This window comes from Microtus oregoni, unplaced genomic scaffold, assembly GCF_018167655.1.
Source record: "Microtus oregoni isolate MIOR12 unplaced genomic scaffold, Mior012 000005F_ref0000423, whole genome shotgun sequence".
NCBI classification, from domain to species: Eukaryota; Metazoa; Chordata; class Mammalia; order Rodentia; family Cricetidae; genus Microtus; species Microtus oregoni.
Window position 1 is genome coordinate 15863411 of NW_024543064.1, and position 20306 is coordinate 15883716.

The window sequence follows — 20306 nt, forward strand, 5'->3', positions numbered from 1 at the left end:
AAAAAAAACCAATGCTCTTTTTCACAAAGTTTCAAGAATAAAAATAAGCTTTAGTGACAATACTGTGAACATTTCTGTTCAGAGTTTCATTACGAATAAAATCACTGCTAAAAGGTGTAGAGCGCAATCCTGAGTACAAGAACGCAGCCCGCGCGTCCGCGGCATGGGGCGGAGCTGCTGCTAAGCCCTGCCCACCTGGGGGGCCCTTTCCAGCCCCTTCTCCCTCTTTGTCCCTCCCACTTCCGCGGGCACCCAACCGTGCGTCCCCTGCGTGCTGACGTCAGGCGCGTGCCCCTGTCCGGCAGCCGAGGAGGCCCCGCGCAGTGCTGCCAACGCCCCGACGGAGAAGCTGAGGTGAGTGCGGGGCCCGAGTAGCCTCCCCGCGGGAGTGGGTTATGCACCGCTCGGTCCCAGTCGCGCGCCCCCCGTCCTCCCTCGGCCCTCGAGGGTGCTCGCGGTCGGGGGCATCCCGGTGCCTGCGGGCCTCGAGGGAGGGATTGCCGGGTTCGCGTGCGCTCGCGGGCCCGGGTTCTGAGGGGAACGAGGCGGGTCGCGGAGGGGCTTGGGGCCGGAATGGCGGCGAGGCGCGGCCGGGGACGGCGGTGGCCGAGGGCGCCACCCGGTCGAGCTGTCAGTGGCGGCGAGAGGAACAGGCACACCCATCCCACCCGCTCCCCTCCCCCCTCCGGCCACCCGCGGGCTCTGCTCCGGGGACGCCGGGTTGCGGGACAGCGGACGTAGGGCCGGGTCCTGGGTCGGACGCCGGGGGCTGCCGCTACGTTGTCGGCCTCGACTTCCTGCTTCCCGGGCTCCGCCGTGGACGCGTTGCGGCGGGCGGGGGAGGGGAGCGGAACTGCGGCCGCAGGGCCGGGCCGGGGCCGAGGTGACGGACCGGGCGCCTCTGCGCTTGCGCCCCTCGGCGGTCCCCAGCCCCGCGCTGCTGTGTCTGTCCTCTCCTGCCCCGCGGCTCCCTGGGCTCCCACGACTGGGCCGGCCTCCTCGCCTTCCGGGACCTGCCTAAGCACCTCCCGAAACCCCGCCTGGCCTCTTGCTCGGTTCCTCTTTACTAGCAGGAAATTTTCTTTGTTGGTTTTTTAAAAATTCCTCTTTCCTCCCCTTTAAGTCCGGGAGAAATGCAGTGTGGAAGATTACGTCATCGCAGCATAAGGGGTGAGAGTTTTTAACTCCTACAAGTCAGGGCTCACCAAATTAAGACAAAATCTTGCTTAGTGGGTCAGTCCACTCAACACGTCGGTTCAGAGTAAGATGGTGGTTTTTTATTTTATTTAATTTATTTTGTTGTTGTTGTTGAAATCATGTTGCCCTGATGGCTGCTCGAGATGCACCTAAAATATGGGAAGGTTAGAAATCTTAGGGTTAGGTTATTTTTGACCAGAGGATACACTGTCTGCAGCCCCTTGGGTAGGCATGAACTTTAAAGGGCCCCTTGGCTGTACTCAGGTCAACTTTGTTGTGGGAGCATTTCTTTGCTACACTAATTGTGAGTCAAGGAACCTAAATTCAGTGCATGGTGACCTTAGAGTGAGCTGCAAAGAGAATTTAGTTATACATCTGATTTGTCTTTGCTAGGATTGCAACTTAAAGTTGCATGCTTTAGTTTTACCTTTAAAAATGGCATTTGGATTTAGTTTTTATTTTGAAACAGGGTCTCCAAATTTAGTCCTGGCTAGCTTTGAACTTAAAGGGACATTCCTTCCTTCTAAGTCTCTCTTTACAGGACTTTTTTTATGTTATGTCAGGGGAAACCGACAGATTAAGTGTCTTGTCTCCCAAGTGCTGGGATTACAGGAATGAGCTATTTAACTTACCACCCTTGGTTTTCATTTTTAACCCCCAAAACTTGAGTAATGTTTTTAGATTTCTGGTATTGTGTCCTTTGATTATAAAATGCAATAGTATTGGATATTAACATTGCAAAGTAAATGGGATGCAGTGTGTAATGCATCCTTGTAAGGGTGGCTCGTGTTTGAGAGTTTTCCCATTACTGTTCATTTACATAGAAAATAACATTGCTTGTTAAGAAACACCAGAGTGGTGTATTCAGATTGGCTTCCTGTAGTTCAGCGATATGGTGCTGAATCTTCCAAAATATTGTTAATCCTTAATGTGACATAGGAGTATAAAATTGGAGCACTTATCTACTACTGTATTTTTTAAGCCTTCTGTATTTAAAAACTTTATATAGGTGAATTTGTATCTATTTAAAAAGTTTGTATGTGCACCAGTTAGCTTTTTTTTCCCTTTTGAATGAAGTAGTCTGGGCTGGTGAGATGGTTCAGTGGATAAAAGCCCTTGACAGGCAGGCCTGACTACTTAGTTGGATTCCCAGAACCCATGGTGAAAGGAGAGACTCCTGATTGCCAAAAGTTGTGATCTAGCCACATTTAGTGGTCCATGTTTTCAATCCTAGAGCTTGGGAGGCAGAGGCAGGAGAATCTCTTGAGTTTGAGGCCACCCTCGTCTACATAGAGAGTTTCAGTACAGCCAGGGCTAGAGAGATTCTGTCTTGAAAAAAACAAAATAAGGGGCTGGAGAGGTGGCTCAGAGGTTAAGAGCACTGACTGCTCTTCCAGAGGTCCTGAGTTCAATTCCCAGCAACCACATGGTGGCTCACAACCATCTGTAATGAGATCTGGTGCCCTCTTCTGGCATGTAAACATACATGGAAGGAATGTTGTATACATAATAAAAAAAAAAAAAGTACCGTTAAAAAAACAAAATAAAACAAAAGCTTTCCCCTGATCTTCACACTTGTCGCCATCGTGCATGTGTACACACTTATAAATACACACAGTAATAATGAATACAAATAAACAATTAGTTTGGATTTTTATGTTTTAGACTGAGGCAAGGAAATAAGAGATTGGTAGTTAATTGAGTATTAAAAAGGAGCTTTAAATAAATATATATATACACACATATATGTATATATACACATTTATATATATACAATAATTTGTTCAAGATCCGAGGATGCCTTGTTAAATTCTCTTAAGATGTTTTCATATTGTGAGCAACCCCTGTGCTTAGTAAACATATTTCCCCTCTTAAGTAATCTAAGCGAGCCCATCAGGATTAATCCTGAAGTTTACAAAGTTTAAAAAATGTCAGGATTTGTTTTCTTAGGATTTTTTCTTGCACTTGAAATATTTTTTAACTGTTTATGTTCTTTCATATTTTCATACATGTATACAAAGTGTTTTATATTTTGATCATATTCATCCCTATTTCCCTCCTCTGCCACCCAATCCTGTCCCCAACATATTCCCCTCCCAACTCTGTCCTCTTTTGTAATGTGCTGAGTCCAGTTAATGCTGCCCCAGTTTTCATCTTATGATCTGTGAGAGAAACATTTCTAGTTATTTTTATGTGTACACTGATAAAAATATTTTCTCTAAAAGCCATTGAATTTGTAAAGTTATGTACTCTTTTTGGGAAGGAGCACTGATAGGCCTTGGAAGCTCATGTCAAACTGTTTTGATTTATAGTGCTACAATTTAAATGGAGTTCTCTCATTTTAATTTTTTTTTTTTAAGGAGGGTAAAAAACATTTAATCATTTTAGGCCACAAGATCTCTTATGAAGGGGAACAGTTCATTTTGGGAGCACTTTTCTCCTATAAACAGCTCTCTGTGTCCCTCAATGTTAAATGTATTTCTTGGATAGTGCTTTTTCAGTCTTTGAAAATGTTTGCTCTCAGTTTCCCCTGAAAGAACATAGGTCCTGTGAATCCAGGACTTTGACTTGACTTAATAAATATTTGTTGGATTAGTGAATTTGGTAATGTTTGAGGGTTACCATTCTCATTTTCTGGGCATCCTATAGGCCTTCTGTTTTAAGATAACTTTATTGCCTGGTCAGCCATACTCAAATCTGGACTCACTGAAACTATTGCTAAGCTCCTTGCTTGACCTTATCAGTCTGTTTAGTGCAGCTGCGGAAAGTTTGCCATCAATTAGGAAATCATCTGGTAATTATTCTCTTACTCTCCTAAAATGAATCCAGACTTAAAGTCTATTTCCTCATCTTCCTGTATTTCTTTGTTTGCAAGCAGTAGCTTATTTTTGTTCCCTTCTTCCCTCTTGCAGTGTCAAGTTTCCTGATCACATGATGTTTTGCCCCTCCTGAGTTTCTACTTTTAGTTGCTCATCTCTTCTGTCCAAAATATTTTACTGAAGTGTTTTTATTAGTGGCATTCAGCTTTGTTTGCCACTGCTGGTATTGTAAGTTCAGGGTGTCAGAGTTCCTCTTTATTAGTTAGTTACCTTGGGACATTGGTGGTCTCAGACTGTTTATTTCATGAAGAGACTCCAAATGTTTTGTTGCAGAAATATGTCCTTCCTTATAGTTGAGAAAAATTAAGCTGGTCAAGGTAGCACATTTCTATAATCTTAACACATGGGGAATACAGGAGGATGTGGAAGAAGTTTAAGGCCAGCCTTGGTGACTGTGGAGTTCTAGACCAGTCTGAATTACGTGAGATCAGTCTCAAAAAAAAAAAAAAAAAATTCAGGTTTTAATTTTTAAGTTATCAGGATTGGCCTTAAACTTGCTATACTCTTATCTTAGTTTCTATCAGTAGTTAGGATTACAGACCTGAGCTATCAGACTCAGAGTGTGTGTGTTTAGATTTATTTTATTTTGAGTGAATGAGTGTTTTGCCTGCATGTGTGTTTGTATGTGCATGCCTGTTGTCAAAGGTCAGAAAAGGTGGTTCGATCCCCTGGAACTAGAGTTAGGGCTGGTTGTGGGTACTGGGAACCAACCTGGGTCCTCTCCAAGAGTAGCAAGTGCTTTTAGCACTGGGCCATTACTCCAGCCTGGTAAGTTTCTTTTTAAATTTAATACCTAGTGTTAGTTGTTATGCTGCAGTGTTGGTGGATTGTCACAGGAAGAGAACCTCTGACTTGACTGTTTTGTTCATTATTTTTCTTTAACACTTTGTAGTTTAAAACATTTTCTTTTTTTGATTCTCTTTATTCCTATCTGCTGCTTTAATTCTGCTTTGTGTTCTGGAGATGCTGCTGCTTAGAGTGCTTAGAAGCCTAGGCTTTGGAGTTGAAATCCTTGATCTGTCATTTATTAGCCATGTCCAATCTTAGGTCATGCTTTGTGACTTCAGTTTATCAGGTAACTCAGGCCTGTAATCCTGAAGGAGGGTTGGAAGATAAGGAGTTTTAAATTCATAAGCCTTGGCTATAGGAGTTAGGTGCCAGTCTGAGCTACATGAGACCTGTTTGAAATAAAAATCAAAACAAAAAATGAGGCCAGTAACAACACCTGCTTCACAGTGTGGAAGATTGTATCAGTTAATGTATATGAAATGTTTTAAGACTAGTCACCTGCAGGCAGAGCTGTGTAGGTGTTTGCTCTCACTACCTCTTAGGCCCCACCCCTTGACCTTAGAAGCTGTGTTTATTTCACACACATGTTTTTATAACCATCCTTTCCACAGACTAATCTCATGAATCCTAAAAGAAATCCAGGTGGAGATTGTTGTCTCATTTACATTTTTATCTTTCCTACTATCACAGAACCAAATTCTCCCAGGAGGCTGGCTGTGTGGCCCCACACAAAATCATAAACATAACTTAAAATCTGTGTACATGTGTGAGAGAGATTTAAAATTTTGCATATGCACTCCTGCCACAGCTCGTGTAAAGTTTAGAGGGCAACTTTGTTGAGTCTATTCTTAACCATTAATGGGGGTTCTGGCTATTGACCTCAAATCATTAGTTTTGCATAGTAGAAACTGTTTTCCTCTGAGCCATCTAGCCAGTCCCCTCCCTCCCTCCCTCCCTCCCTCCCTCCCTCCCTCCGTCTCTCTCTCTCTCTCTCTCTCTCTCTCTTTTTCCAGGCAGGATCTCATGAATCCCAAGCAGACTTTGAACTCTGTGTAGTTAGGGATGACTTTGAACTTCTGATTTTCTTGTTTCCATCTCCCAATTGCTAGGATTAGAGGCATGCTAGATTTATGTGGGTGTTAGAGATCAGGGATTCATTATGCTGGACAAGAACTCTGTTAACTGAGCTACATCTCTAGTACATAGCCTATTTAAAAAAAAAAACACGAACATTTTTACTGGTTATAGTGGTACAATTTTTTTTTTTAATCTTTTTTTTCTTTTTTTTATTGAGAAAAGGAAAAAAAAAAGTATCCGCCTCCTCCCAGCCTCCCATTTCCCTCCCCCTCCTCCCACCCTTCTCCCTCTCCCCCAAACTCCTCCCCCCTCCCTCTCCAGTCCATAGAGCAGTCAGGAGACAGGGTTTCTTTGTGTAGCTTTGGTGCCTGTCCTGGACTGTCCTGGAACTCGCTCTGTAGACCAGATTGGCCTCGAACTCACAGAAATCCGCCTACTTCTGCCTCCTGTGCACCACCACTGCCCTGCCCCAAGCCTTGAGTCTTGATCCCAGCATTCGGGAATAGGAGACAGGTAGGTTTCTGTGGGTGCTGGACACAACACACATGGTGCAGGCAAAACACACATGCAAAGATAAATATAAAAAAAATTAGGGGTTCAGGTTCCAACGTGTGTTTATTTTAAAAGGGACTTAGGGGCTGGGCAAATAGCTCAGTGGGCAAATCAAATGTGAGGAAAGCCAGTGTTCATGATAATCCCACCTAATAATACCAGTTTGAAAAGTCAGAGGTGGGATTCCCCAGAGCAAGCTGATTAGCAAGACTAACCATATTGGTGAGCTCTGTGTTTGACTGAGAGATCTTGCCTTAGTGTATTAAGGTGGATGATTCAGATTCCCAGATAACAACCTCAAGCTCCCGTATACACATGGAGTATACATACACACGTGTACATACAGGAAACTGAGAAAAGGAAGCTAAGTATATGTTGATGGTGGAGAGGGAGGAAGATAGAAATGAATTTGGGTTTTCCCACATGGAAGGCTTTTGTGCTGAGATTGGCATTGTGTCAACATCAGGGAATCCCTCCTCCAGAGAACCAGCAGAGAACAGTGCTTTCCTCCCACATCAGTAAAGTTTGGGAAACAGTCTGTTAGTGACACATGCTCCTCTTTCCATCCAAAACAATGAAGTGTTCTGTCAACATATCTTAACAAAAATGCAAAATTAAGTTCTGCATTTTTATACAATTTAATAAGGTATGACAAGTCACTAGAAGTACACATTACCAAAAAATGCACACACTTCCCATCTCCAGTGCCTTCAGCTTTCTGTGCTTGGTCTGTTTGACATCTAATTTTTTGCACTGTTCCTATTCTAATGCAAAGAGGTACCTTCTCCACTTTTTGTAGAGGCCTTATAGACAGCCCTGTGTCTTCTAGCTTTTGTTTTTCCCCTTTCATACTTTCCCATCAGCCTTTGTTTGGGCAACACCATGATGTCGGTGTTGAGCACAGGATGTGTGAATGACTTTGGTTTATCTGAGGGTGATTTTTTTTTATTGCTGTGTCCTGTGTCTAATTTCTTTTTGATTCTTTATGCAGATAGTAATAGATCAGGAAGCTAGAGGGAGTATATTATAAAGAGTTTATTTTGAGTCCAAAGAACAAGTTTTGACCTGATGCATATCTAAACCACACTCATTTCGTTGTCTTACTAATTCAGGAACTTCAATGCTCTTTGAGTGTTTGCTTTGTGAAAGTTACAGTTCCAAATATTGGTGGTAGACCAGTGATTAGAAAACAACCAAGACAGATCTGTCATAAAGTTTACATGGGAGTTATAGATAAGGAGAAAATGAAGAAGTAGCTAAGACTTGGTAGCATGTGCCTTCACCCACTGAGCCATCTCCTAGGCCCCAGTATGTTCTCCCTCCCTTCTTCCCTTCTTCTCTTCCTCCCTCCCTCCTTTTTCCCCTTCCTTTCTTTCTCTCTCCCTCCCTTCCTCTCCCCTCTCTCTTTTTAATGTACATTGGGATTTTGCCTGTATGTCTGTGTGAGGATGCCACATCCCCTGAAACTGGAGTTACAGTTGTGAATTGCCATGTGGGGGCTGGGAATTGAACCTGGGTCCTTTAGAAGAGCGGCCAAAGGCCTTAACTGCTAAGCCTTCTCTCCAGCCCATCCGTCTTTCTTCTCAAGTTCACTGTGTAGCCAAGTTTGAACTTGAACTTCTGACTTTGCTGCCTCTATGTCCTGAGTGGAGGGGTTTCAGGTTTTTGCGATCTTGCTGGTTTTCTGTGGTGCTTGAGATAGGGAGCTTGAACTCAAGCTTTGTGTGTTAGGCAAACACTCTACCATCTGAGCCTTCTCCTCAACCCTTAGTTTTTTTTTTTTTGTTTTTGTTTTTATCTGCAGCCTTTATTTCATCTAACTAGAGATTTATTCTTTCTAGACTGTCTTTTGTATTTGCTACTGGTTTTTTTTTTTTTTTTTTTTTTTGGTTTTTCGAGACAGGGTTTCTCTGGTTTTGGAGCCTGTCCTGGAACTAGCTCTTGTAGACCAGGCTGGTCTCGAACTCACAGAGATCCGCCTGCCTCTGCCTCCCGAGTGCTGGGATTAAAGGCGTGCGCCACCACCGCCCGGCTTTGCTACTGTTTTGAATACTGTTGGCACTTGTTTCTAATGTAAATCTTTAGCAATCTGAGAATCACAATTTAACAGTTTTGTTTGAAGCTAATAAAGGTGACATATTTTGAGCATTCTAGCATTATATAAAGTGCAGTGTATCTTTTCAGTAAGTTACTGAAGGCCTCTGAAGTTTGTCTTACTCAGTATACTGCTATAATAGGCATTTAAATGTCTTGCTGGCTTTCATAGTTAATATAACAGAAGCCCATTACAATAGAGGTTGTAATTACTAACTTAAATCCTGGTAGATCAGATCTCTTAGTTGCTTAGATTTTATTTATTTGTTTGTTTGTTTGGTTTTTCAAGACAGGGTTTCTTTGTAACAGTCCTGGCTATTCTGGAACTTGATTTGTATTTCAGGCTGGCTTTGAACTCACTGAGATCCACCTGCCTCAGCCTCCTTAGTGGTATACAGGCACAAGTCACCAACTGTCTGGCTTATTTATTAGATTTTTTTTTTTTTGTAATTATCTTTTTGGATACAGTCTCACTGTATAGCCCTGGTTGGCCTGGAACTTGCTGTGTAGCTAAGGCTGGCCGCAAACTCAGCAGAGATCTGGAGTTAAAATTATGGGTCATTAATAGTAAGCTTGTGTTACCATGTTGATGTTCTCCATAGTTTAAAAATGCATAACATTTAATCTTGTGGTGTATTCTTATTTTTCTGTTGCATCAACTCTCTTGATCTTACGGTATTCCATTCTAAATGTGTGTTTAGCATAAGGATCATTCATGATGGTTTTGAATTTTTAATCTAATCCTCCTTTCTTCACCTCTGGAGTGTTGAGATTACAGGTGTGTGCCACTGACCCTTCTAGGGATTGAATTCAGACCTCTGCATGCTAGATACCCTACCAACCAACCCTCACCACCAGTCCCTTTGTCTCTTTTAAAAAATTAATTATGTTTTAAAAATTCAGTATGTATGGGTGTTTTGTCTACATGTATTATGTCTGCACCGTGCATGTGCCTGGTGCCTGCAGAAGCCAGAGAAGGGTGTTGCATCCCCTTGAACTGCAGTTACAGACTGTTGTGAGCCTCCATATGGGTGCTGTGCATCCAACCTGGGTCCTCTGGAAGAGCAGCCAGAGCTCTTAATTGCTGAACTATCTCTCCAGCCCCCTCTTGTTTCTTGTTAAACTATTCTTTCTTTTGGCGAAATGATCTGAAATAAAATTATTGAGAAATGGGAATTTTTTATGGCTCTTGAGATATCCTCAGGAACTGTCTTGCCGCTTGGTTTTTAAAATTTTATGTATTAAGAAATCTCTAATGGCGCTGTAAAGGTTTTCGAGGACTGTCGTAAAAATCACAGACTTATCATTTAATTACAGTTCTGGAGGAGATTGTGTTGATATGGATGTTCTCTTTTGAGGGTTTCTTTTCCATTATAAATGACCAACTTTGAGTGTTACCACACGATGGTCTCCCTGTCTTCCTCTCCCTTTCCTGTGTGTTTGTGTGTGTGTGTGTGTGTGTGTGTGTGTGTGTATGCACATGCTCCTGTGTATGTGTATTCAGAGGCCAGAGATCTTAACTGAACCTGAAGCTCACTGATTGGCTAGGCAAGTTGTGGCACCCCACTCCCACTCTACCCCCATTTTCCTGTTTCTTACCCCCAGCACAGTACAAATGTATTCATTGTTTTTTTTTCCCCCCTAGTTTTTTGAGGCAGGGTTTCTCTGTAGCTTTGGAGCCTGTCCTGGAACTAGCTCTTAGAGGCCAGGCTGGCCTTGAACTCACAGAGCCTGCCTCTGCCTCCCAAGTGCTGGGATTAAAGGCGCGTGCCACTACTGCCCAGCCTGTTTGTTTTTTGAGATAGGGTTTCTCTTTGTACCCCTGGCTGCCCTGGAACTCTCTGTATACCAGGCTGATCTTAAACTTAGTTCCACCTGCCTTTGCCTCCTGAGTCTTGGGATTAAAGATATGCGCCACCACTGCTTGACCAAATGTACTGCTTTTAATGTTGATTCTGTGAATCTAAACTTGGGTCCTTACGTGTGAACAACAAAGCACTTTATAAACTAAGCCATTTATTTCCTCATGACCCCTCTCCCCCAACACACACAGGGTGTTTGTAACAGCCCTGGCTGTCCTGGAACTCCTGAGTGCTGGAATTAAAGGTGTTGTCCATCATTTTAAAGTTAGTCTTATTCTTAATCATGGCCTAGCCTGGTTATATAGTTCTGTTCCCAGGCTGACCTTGAAGTTGCAGTGATCTTCCTAATTTAGTTTATCAAGTGCTAAGATTATAGAGGTGTTCTAACACTCCAGGTATGTTGAGGGGTGTGGTGTCTATCCCAGGGATCATACCTACTCTTGCTTCTGCAAATGCTGTCACTGCATCATAACCTTGTTCCTAATCTTCCCTTAAAACTATACTATCGTGGATAGGGCTTACCCATATGACCTCATTTTCCTTTATTACCTCTTTAAAGGTAATGCCACTGAAGACTGTTTTCCTTTTTTTTTTTTTCCTTTTTTTGAGACCAAGTGCACTGTGTATCTCTCTGACTGGCATGAATTTACTTTGTATATCAGTCTGGCCTTGAATTAACAGGTTTGCCTTCTGGTTGCCATATTAAAGGCATGTGCCACTGTATCCTGCACAGAAAAAAAATTCTGAAGTACTAGAGGTTAAAACTTCAACATACACATTTTGGTGAAGACCTAATTTTCCCCATAGCAGGCAGCAGTACAGCTCATGCCTTAAAATATTTTCATGGCAGCCGGGCGGTGGTGGCGCACGCCTTTAATCCCAGCACTTGGGAGGCAGAGGCAGGCGGATCTCTGTGAGTTCGAGGCCAGCCTGGTCTACAAGAGCTAGTTCCAGGACAGGAACCAAAAGCTACGGAGAAACCCTGTCTCGAAAAATCAAAAAAAAAAAAAAATTTTCATGGCATTTCTTTATAACTTCCTTACAGTTTTCTATTGGGTGTACCGTCAGTCTTGTCTTTTGCTCCCATTAGCAAGGTTACTGTGCCTTTTTTTAAGTTTAGATAGACTTAACAATGGAATTGCCAGGTAAAAAAATACACAAAATTTGAATTTTTTTACCCTGGCATGGCATGGGAGATTTCTTTTCAGTTTTGACACACACATGCACACACAAAAAATTATTTTTACTTTTAGGTGTATGAGTGTTTTCTTGCACGTATGTCTATGTCCCATACATGTGCCTGGTGCCCCACAGAGTCCATAAGGCATTGGATCCCCAGGGACTGGAGTTATAGGTGGTTGTGAATCCAACAGATGGTGTTGGTAATTGAACCCAGATCCACTGGAAGACCAACCAGTGCTCTTAACTGTTGAACCATCTTTTCAGTCTCTCAAATAATTTGAAAATAAACATGGGTCAGGTGCACACACATTTAATCCAGCAGGCAGATCTCTTGAGTTGCAGGCTAGGGTTTCATAGTGAAAGCCTGTCTCAAAACAAAAAACACCCAGTACCACCATTACCAACAACAGTAACAAAATAAGTTCTGACAGTTTTTATTTTAAAAGGTTTCCTGGGTTTATTTTTCTTCCGTCTGTTTTAGCATGCTTCACATATCAGAATGGACCAATTAGGTAGCTAGTGTGCTCCCTCTGTGGTATTTCCACATACTGTGCCCAACTCAGTATTATTGCTCTTGTAGTGATGGACACCAGTTTTGGTCAGCACAACTTAGTATTCTGTTTCAGATTTCCTCACTGCTGGGATACTTGTTGGCAAAAATGAACAAGTTTGCTCTGCCTTTTCAGGTTCGTCTTCAGAGTTGCCTGTACCAGCATATACATTGCACTTTGCATGGCAAATTGGAACCCTCTCTAGAGACTTTTTTTGTCTTTGTGACCACCATTTTCCTGCTTAGGTTTGGATGGCCTTCATTCAAGAGCAGCTGCCAAGATGACTGAGAAACTAAAGTCTGGTCCTGCTATGTTTTTTAAAAGCAAGTGTTTGTGTAGTAGGTCCTAATAGTTTGAGGGCAATTCTTACTGTAATCTCCTTTCTTACCAATTAGTTTGTTAATATTTACTTTGTTTCCAGGACTGTGTATTTGGCTTTTACTTCATGGTATAAAACACTTCTTGCTATGACAGATTGCTTAGTTAAGAATCTTTTAGGTTGGTTTTCTTAAATTACAGATTTACGAAATTACAGATTTTATATGTACGGATGTTTTGCTAGCTTGTTTGTCTATGTACCACATAGACTACAGAGGCCGCTGGAATGGTAGTTATAGGTGCTTTTTAGCAATCACATGGGTGTTGGGAATCAAACCTGGGTCCTTTAGAAGAACAGCCAGTGTTCTTTTTTTTTTTTTTTAAAGATTTATTTATTTATTATGTATACAACATTCTGCCTCCTTGTATGCCTGCACGCCAGAGGAGGGCGCCAGATCTCATTGCAGATGATTGTGAGCCACCATGTGGTTGCTGGGAATTGAACTCAGGACCTCTGGAAGAGCAGCCAGTGCTCTTAACCACTGAGCCATCTCTCCAGCCCCCCAGCCAGTGTTCTTAACCACTGAGACATCTCTAGGCCCAGTTTGCCCCCTCCTCCTCAAGACAGGGTTTCTCTGTTTAACAGCTTTGACAGTCCTGGAACTTGCTTCATAGACTAGGCTGGCCTCCAACTCACAGAGATCTGTCTGCCTCTGCCTCCCGATTAAAGGTGTGTGCCACCACTGTCCTGCCCAGTTTTTTTTTTTGTTGTTGTTGTTGAGACAAAGTCTTTTTTTTTAAAAACTTATTAAAAAAAGTTTTTTTTATGCGTATTGGTGTTTTGCCTGCATATCTGTGTGAGGGTACTAGATCCCCTTGAACTGGAGTTAAAAACAGTTGTGAGCTGCCATGTGGGTGCTGGGAGTTGAACCTGGGTCCTCTGGAAGAGCAGTCAGTGCTCTTAAACTCCAAGCCATCAAGCTGTCCTAGAATTCACAGTGTTGCCCTCTTTTCTCACCTTCACAAGTGCTGGTGGATTATAGAATGCCACCATGTCTGCTCTTGTTTCACGTGGGTAATGGGCGTGCATACCTGAATGTTAAGTACTGTATATGGAGTAATCCAGTTTTCACAGACTGCGTGGCTGCTGATACTAGTGATGAAGTTACACAGTCATACACATGTGGTTAATGGTTTTATGCCATTTGGCTTGAAAACTAATGATGCAGCTGGTAGGGGTTGCTTTAATCCCAGCACTCGGGGAGGCAGAGGCAGGAGAATCTTTTGATCTGCAGAATGAGTTCCAGGACAGCCAAGGCTACACAGAGAAACCCTTTTTGAAAACAAAATAAAACAGAAAACCAACTCATGATGTTCTTAGACTGTTCTTGCACATATATGGGGACTAGATAAATACTTATTTTGTGATTAATTAATATTGTTGTCTTTTTGTAAAATAGAGGTGGGCTATAATCTTTTCTGTACCACTCCTGGTCATTGGGCTACAGATGACTGATATTTAAGTTGTGTCTAAGATCAGAATGAGGTTTTCCAAAGGATTGATCAAGTTGAAACCCTGGCAAGTACAAGGAAGGAGAGTTCTCCTTATTGGTAGTTACAGGTATACCATAGGACTGTTTTGGTTTTGACAAGTTTCAACTGTAAAGTGTCAGTTACTCAGCCCTGTGCTAGGTGCTATACTAGTTACTTTATATGCATTACCTTGTTTCTCAGTTCTGTGAAGTAATTTCATTGGCTATATAGGACCCTATCTCAGGAAAAATAAAAACTGGTGAGGTGGCTCAGCAAACCTGACACTGGAGTTTAGATCCTGGAATCGATGGTGGAAGGAACGAACTGACTGGGAAAAGTTGTCCTTATCTCATGTGCACCATGGCACGTGAACACATTGTATACACATATATACATTATTACAACAACTTAAAAAAGTTAATGTTACTTGGCTTTGAAAACTTCATGCTTCCCCAATATTTATTACTTTAGATAACAAACATTTCGAAGGTATAAAACATTTTTAATTTTTTCTTGCTCTGTATTGCATTAGATGCTGTGAGAGGGAGACAAAGAGGAGCCTAGTCCTTCAAGAGAGTGTAACTTGTATTAGAATGAATGAAAGTGCCTGGGGATAAGGTAGTTTGATTGATTCAGTGGGTGAATATCTACCATGTAACTGGTATCTGGACAAGAGCAGAATCCTTTCCTTGCGGATTTAGTGGGAAGCATCTTATTTTTTGTACTTTCATTTAGTGGGGAGTGAATCTGTGCCCAGCATAGCGCTAGGAGTCAGTTTCTTCCATCGTGTGGGTCCCAGGGACGGAACTCAAGTCAGGCTTCGTAGCAAACACGTTTACTGTACCATCTTGTTGGATCTGTCTCCCTTACTGTAGCAATACAAGTAAATGAGATAATTAAAAATTACAACCATTTTATAGGGAAAATAAACAGAAGTGCTATAGGGTGTAAGGAGGAGGTATTTTAGTTACTTTGTATTGCTGTGATAAAACATCATGATCAAGATGACTTACAGGAGAAAGAGGTTACTTGGGCTTTTGGTTCCAGAAAGAGTCCACTGGGAGGCATGGCAGCAGCAGTCATAGTAGTAGTTATCTGGAACAATAAGCTCAGAGCTTACATCTTAAACCATAAGCAGGAAGCAGAGAAGGAAGAAACTAGGAAAACTCAACCCCCCCCCCCCCATACTTCCTCCAGCAAGGCTACACCTTCTAAATCTACCCTAACAGTGCCACCAATTGGGGACCAAGTCTTCAAATTTCTGAGCCTCTGGAGGTCATTCTCATTTAAACCACCACCAGAGGAAACTGAGACTTCAGATTGGATGGTCAGGAAAATTTCCTGAGTACATGATTTAGACTGAGATGTGAGGGATGAGAATCATCTGCCAGAAGAGTGAGAAGGAGGCGGGAGAGTTGACTCAGTGGTTAAGAGCATTTGTTGCCCAGGTGGAGGACCTGGGTTCAATTCCCAGTATTCATGTGGTGACTCATGACTACCTGTAATTTCAGTCCCAGGGAATCCAGTGTTCTCTTCCAGTGCCAATGTGTACTTACTTGCACATGTGGTGGTACACATAAATGCAGGCAAGACATGTATATATAAAAGTAATTTATGTTATTTTTAAGAGAACAGCGAGAAAGGGAGTTTTGTTAAAGACTTCAAGATAGGCAGCCTGGCATGTTTGAAGAAATGTGAGGCCTAAAAGCAAGGAGACCAGAGAGAGTCAGGGGAAAAGGTGAAAGATTTAGAGCCAAGAAGGGCCTTGTTGGCTTTGTTGTGGAAGCTGTCTTTGGGTTGTGATAGTTAAATACTGAGGACTAGGTAATGCGGAAGCTAATTTTTCTTAGTCTGGAAAGTAGAATGTTCAAGATCAGGGGGCTGGCAGACTGTTTTCTGTGGGGCTGAGTAAACAGTGTTTTCTTGTTGCTCTTATACCCCAGTTAGTACTTACTCCTCTTCTCAGAGGCCCCTCCTGTTGCCATTACCACAGGATTTAGGGTTTTGTCATGAGATTTAGAGGGATTCAAGCATTCAAAACATAGCAGGAGGTCAGATAGCTGGCAGTTTTTGAAATCTAGAATAAGTAGGGGAGGTTTTGGGTGGAAGGTTGGGTGATGATTTGAATAAAGACAGACTTTGAATAAGCACAAATCACAGTGTTCAACTGAAGTGGCTGTTGGTCATGGATTAACAGATTATTTTGGCAGTGTGAGAGATCTTTAGAAGCAAAGTAAAAGATTGTAGCCCTGATGCCTTCTGTCTCTCTTAGAGCTGAGGTAATGCAGGTGTTACCTGGTATGTGTTATCTGGTTTTTTAGATGAATTGTGTGAAGATGAACCTTTAATCCAGATTTTTTTGGGTGGGAAGCTCTATCTTAGTTCTGGGCCACAACTTCTAGTATAGTTTATATAGAACATGGAAGAAGCTCTTGCTCATTGTCAGTGTGCTCTTGCTGGCAAGGCAATTCCTTCACTGGCAAACAAAAACAAAAGTGAACTAACTTCTAGCATCTCAGAATATGATGAAGGACAACAATATACTCAGTGATGGGCTCCAGATGTGCATAGTTTAAAGGTTTCTAAGTATGCCCTGGAAGAGAATCCTCTCCCCAGCAGAGCCCAAGTTGTGGAAAATGAAACCCAAACCCTTATTGTAAGACTAGCTGAATTACAGTGAAAATTCAAGTCACTTTGTGGGATTCTGTAGTTTGGGATGGAGAAGTGTGTGAGGACCCTATTGAGGCTGAGAACTTTAAATTCTCAGATTCTTAATGGTTTATCTCAGCTGAGGAAATAGTCTTTCTACCTTCATCAGAAGATGTACTCACACCCCACCCCCTAAAATACTGCCTTTTCCACCTTTGACTGGGGAAATTAATCTGTCACTGTCTGCTAAATCAGCAGTGACTTTCTACAAAGGAGATGCCAGGCAAGACAATACTGATGTCCTTTAGGGCCTACCAATTGTTGCCTCTAGAGCTATAATCAGATTAAAGGCTTGGAACATTGGGCTGGAAAAGCCATTAGGCGTTCAGAGCTTGGTGAGCTGTTCTGTAGAAGCTTTGAAGATAAGAATGTTAAGAGCAGTGCAGACAGTGGAGGCCTGACCTGTGAAATTTCAGAGGCATGTTTGAGAGACTGGAAGTTTGAGATACCTGCAATGGTTCTGGTTAGCTGGGGCTGAAGAATCAGCTGTGGTTATCAAGATAATAGACCCCCTAAAGAAAAACCTTTGTTTTGCTGGGATAATTGATGTTGGTCAGCTGGGGAATAATGCCATATCTGGGGCTCAGTGTTGGTCTCTGCTGTAGGCAGATCTGGCACTCAGCAGCAGCTATAGGCAGGTCCGTCTTGGTGAGTGGAAGTCCATGTTGTCAAGCCTATATATAATCCTCATCTCTGTCACCATGGCTTCTTTGTTCAAGGGACCATTGGGCAATGACAGGGATGGTTAGAGAAAGACTGTCCAGAGAATGGGTCATTCTACTATTTATCCTCTGCTGAAGTCACCTTTTGATGAACATTTATATGGGACACAAGTATCTTCATATTCTTTGCTCATCTGGAGAAATCTGTCTGTATCTTCCCGAGATGTTTTCTCATCGATTTTCCAATCATTCTCTTTCCAGTCTCTGACCAGCCAGCCAATCTATTGTCTTTAGCCAATGAATAATCACGCACCTGGCCGTTTTTCAGTCCAAACAAAATGTATGACCACGTAAACTTCCGGAAGTTCTGCCCAATGTGAAGATGTCCTCCAGAAAGGGTTGCAACTGTTCACTTCTGAGTGGTGCCTGTATAAGGTGCAGAACCATCAGTAAACCAGGCCAAAGTCTTCCTAAGAGAGTAGAATTGTTCCCTCCCTTCCCCCTTTTTTGCTTATTGTGGATTGAACCTGAGACTATGCAAATTAGGGCAGTGTTCTTCTGAGTTCCCGTTGATTTTTCTAAAAAACTGCCTAGAAAGACATCAGTTATCAGTGATGTCTGGAAGGAAGAATATATGGAGTTGATAAATGCGTATTATTTGTACCCAGTAGGCTTGTTGTCTCTAGGGGGCATGAACTTTGTTCCACACATTAGAGATGGCTTTGTATGGTACAAAGTTTGGCACATAACAGATTCTCAAAGTTTGCTGAATGAGTGAAAAAAATTATAGAGGGAGAATTTTAATCTCCATTCTCCTAATAAAATGTTTTATGGTATCTTCATATATTATTGTGTATTTTTTCAAATTATTTTGAAATAGCTTATTTAAATATTTATCAGTTGACTTGAAAAACAAGTGCTGGGGATTGAAATCAAGGCTTTGCGTGAAGTACATCGTCTATTACTAAGCTATACCTCAGTCCTCTTTACTTATTTATTTGAACAAGTCCCCACCCTCTCTGCCCCCATTTCATGTAGCACAGACTGGCCTCAGATACATGGTTAGGATGGCCTTGAAATTCTGATACAGTTGCTTTTGTTTTCTTAGTGCTAGGGTTACAGGCATTTGCTACCATGCCCTCCTTTTTAATTTGACTTTTGAAGAAGTATAATTCTTGTTTACTGATGGTTCTGAAAACTAAAGTTTAAAACAACTCTGTGTGACATATATATGCATGAATGTGCACTCACAGGTAAGTTTTCATTATATAGCCCAGGTTGGCATGGAACTCACGATTCGTTTGCTGAGATGGCATGTACCACCATTAGTGTAAAGTTCAGAGTTGGAAAAGAATGCTGTGATTCATGTATATGTATACTAGCTTTCTGGTTTTGAGGGAAGTCTTTCAAGTCAGACTCCTCCTTCCTTCTTTCTCTTCATGTTGCCTCAGGGTTATACAGACAGACTTTCCTGGAATTTGTCCCAGGTGTTGGGACTGTACGTGTGAGCTACCTCACTTCAGTGCATACTTTTCTTACCTATAAAATGGTGGGCTGAAATTAGTTTACTAGAAGACCTTCATGTCTGACTTTCTCATTTGTCTTGGTTCTTTGGAGAATTAATACAAGTTGAAATATTTATTCCAACATTTGAATGTTTTTCATTTTTGGGGAAAAAGGTAGCTATGGTTGAGGTATAGAAGAAATTTTTTGGAAACTGAGGATGTTGTTCAGTTGCCTTGCATGTACAGAATTTTGACTTCTGTCCCTAGCTCTGAGGCTAGCTGAGGATACATGAGATTCTGTCACACTTTTTTTTCCCCCAAGATATGGTTTCAATGTATAACAGCTTGGCTGTCCTGGAACTCACTCTGTAGACCAGGGTAGCCCCTGACTCAGAGATCTCTGTCTCTTCTGCCTCCCAAATGCTGGAATTAAAGGTGGTCATCACTACCTCCTGGCATCAAAATTTTTTAGGAGAGGAGTTCCTAACCAGTATTGTGTTTTTAGAATATTTGCATCAGTCCATGTGTTGTGTGATGTAGAACCAAACAGGACAATATACATACATGTAAATGTGTGCTGTTTTGTAGTAGGAGAAGTTTTTGTGTTTGTTAATGTGTACATATATGAGGCCAAAGATCGATATCAGAGGTGTCTTCCTCCCCTCTTTCCATCTGTTTTTTTTGTTTTGTTTTTCGAGACAAGGTTTTTCTCTTGTAACAGCTCTATCTTGGAGCTCACTTTGTAGACCAAGCTGGTCTTGAACTCACAGAGATCCACCTGCCTCTGTTTCCCTCCTGAGTGCTGGGATTAAAGGTGTGCACCACCATGTCTAGTTTAAGTGTTATAATTTTTTTAAAGCTGTATATAGATAATCTACTACAATTTATGCTAAGGTTGTGTAAACTACAGTCTCCAAGGTAAGTGATTAGACATGGGAGAGAGAAGGAAAGGAGGGAATGTCTTCCTTTTATGTGTTCTATCTAATCTGGTAGGCAGGCTAATCATTCTGTTGAATTGACAAGGAAGACCTGTAAAATTGAGTAATTCTTTTCTGGTTTCCTGTAGAGTCTTCTTCTTCCTTATATCCTAGATAAAATGGAGTACTTTAGGGTCAAGTGCATTTAAAATGAAAACAACTTTAATAGTATTTTGGGTTTGTGTGAATGTAATAATGTTTTTTCTCACACCATGCCAGTTAATGTGGTAACTTTGACAGCATACTAACCTATTTCTCAAAACTGTCTTTAACCTCCAGCACTAGCTGCAAAAAGGGTTCCAAGGCTATTCACCTCTTCTCATTTGACTATGGATTTGGTGGTCACCATGGTTTTATGTTTTGAGTACACATGTCTGAAACTCATCAAATAGGCTAGTATAGCTAGTTAGTAAGCTTCA

At 41.9% G+C, this 20306-nt stretch overlaps 1 protein-coding gene across 1 annotated transcript in view; it reads left to right on the top strand.

Moving 5' to 3' along the window:
* The first annotated feature begins 246 nt into the window (after positions 1 to 246).
* Positions 247 to 20306, top strand: part of Cdc42 (cell division cycle 42) — a 38255-nt gene continuing 18195 nt past the window's right edge. The window contains exon 1 of the mRNA XM_041651547.1: positions 247 to 354. The gene's annotated coding sequence lies outside the window, so the exon portion shown is untranslated. The remainder of the gene's footprint in view (positions 355 to 20306) is intronic.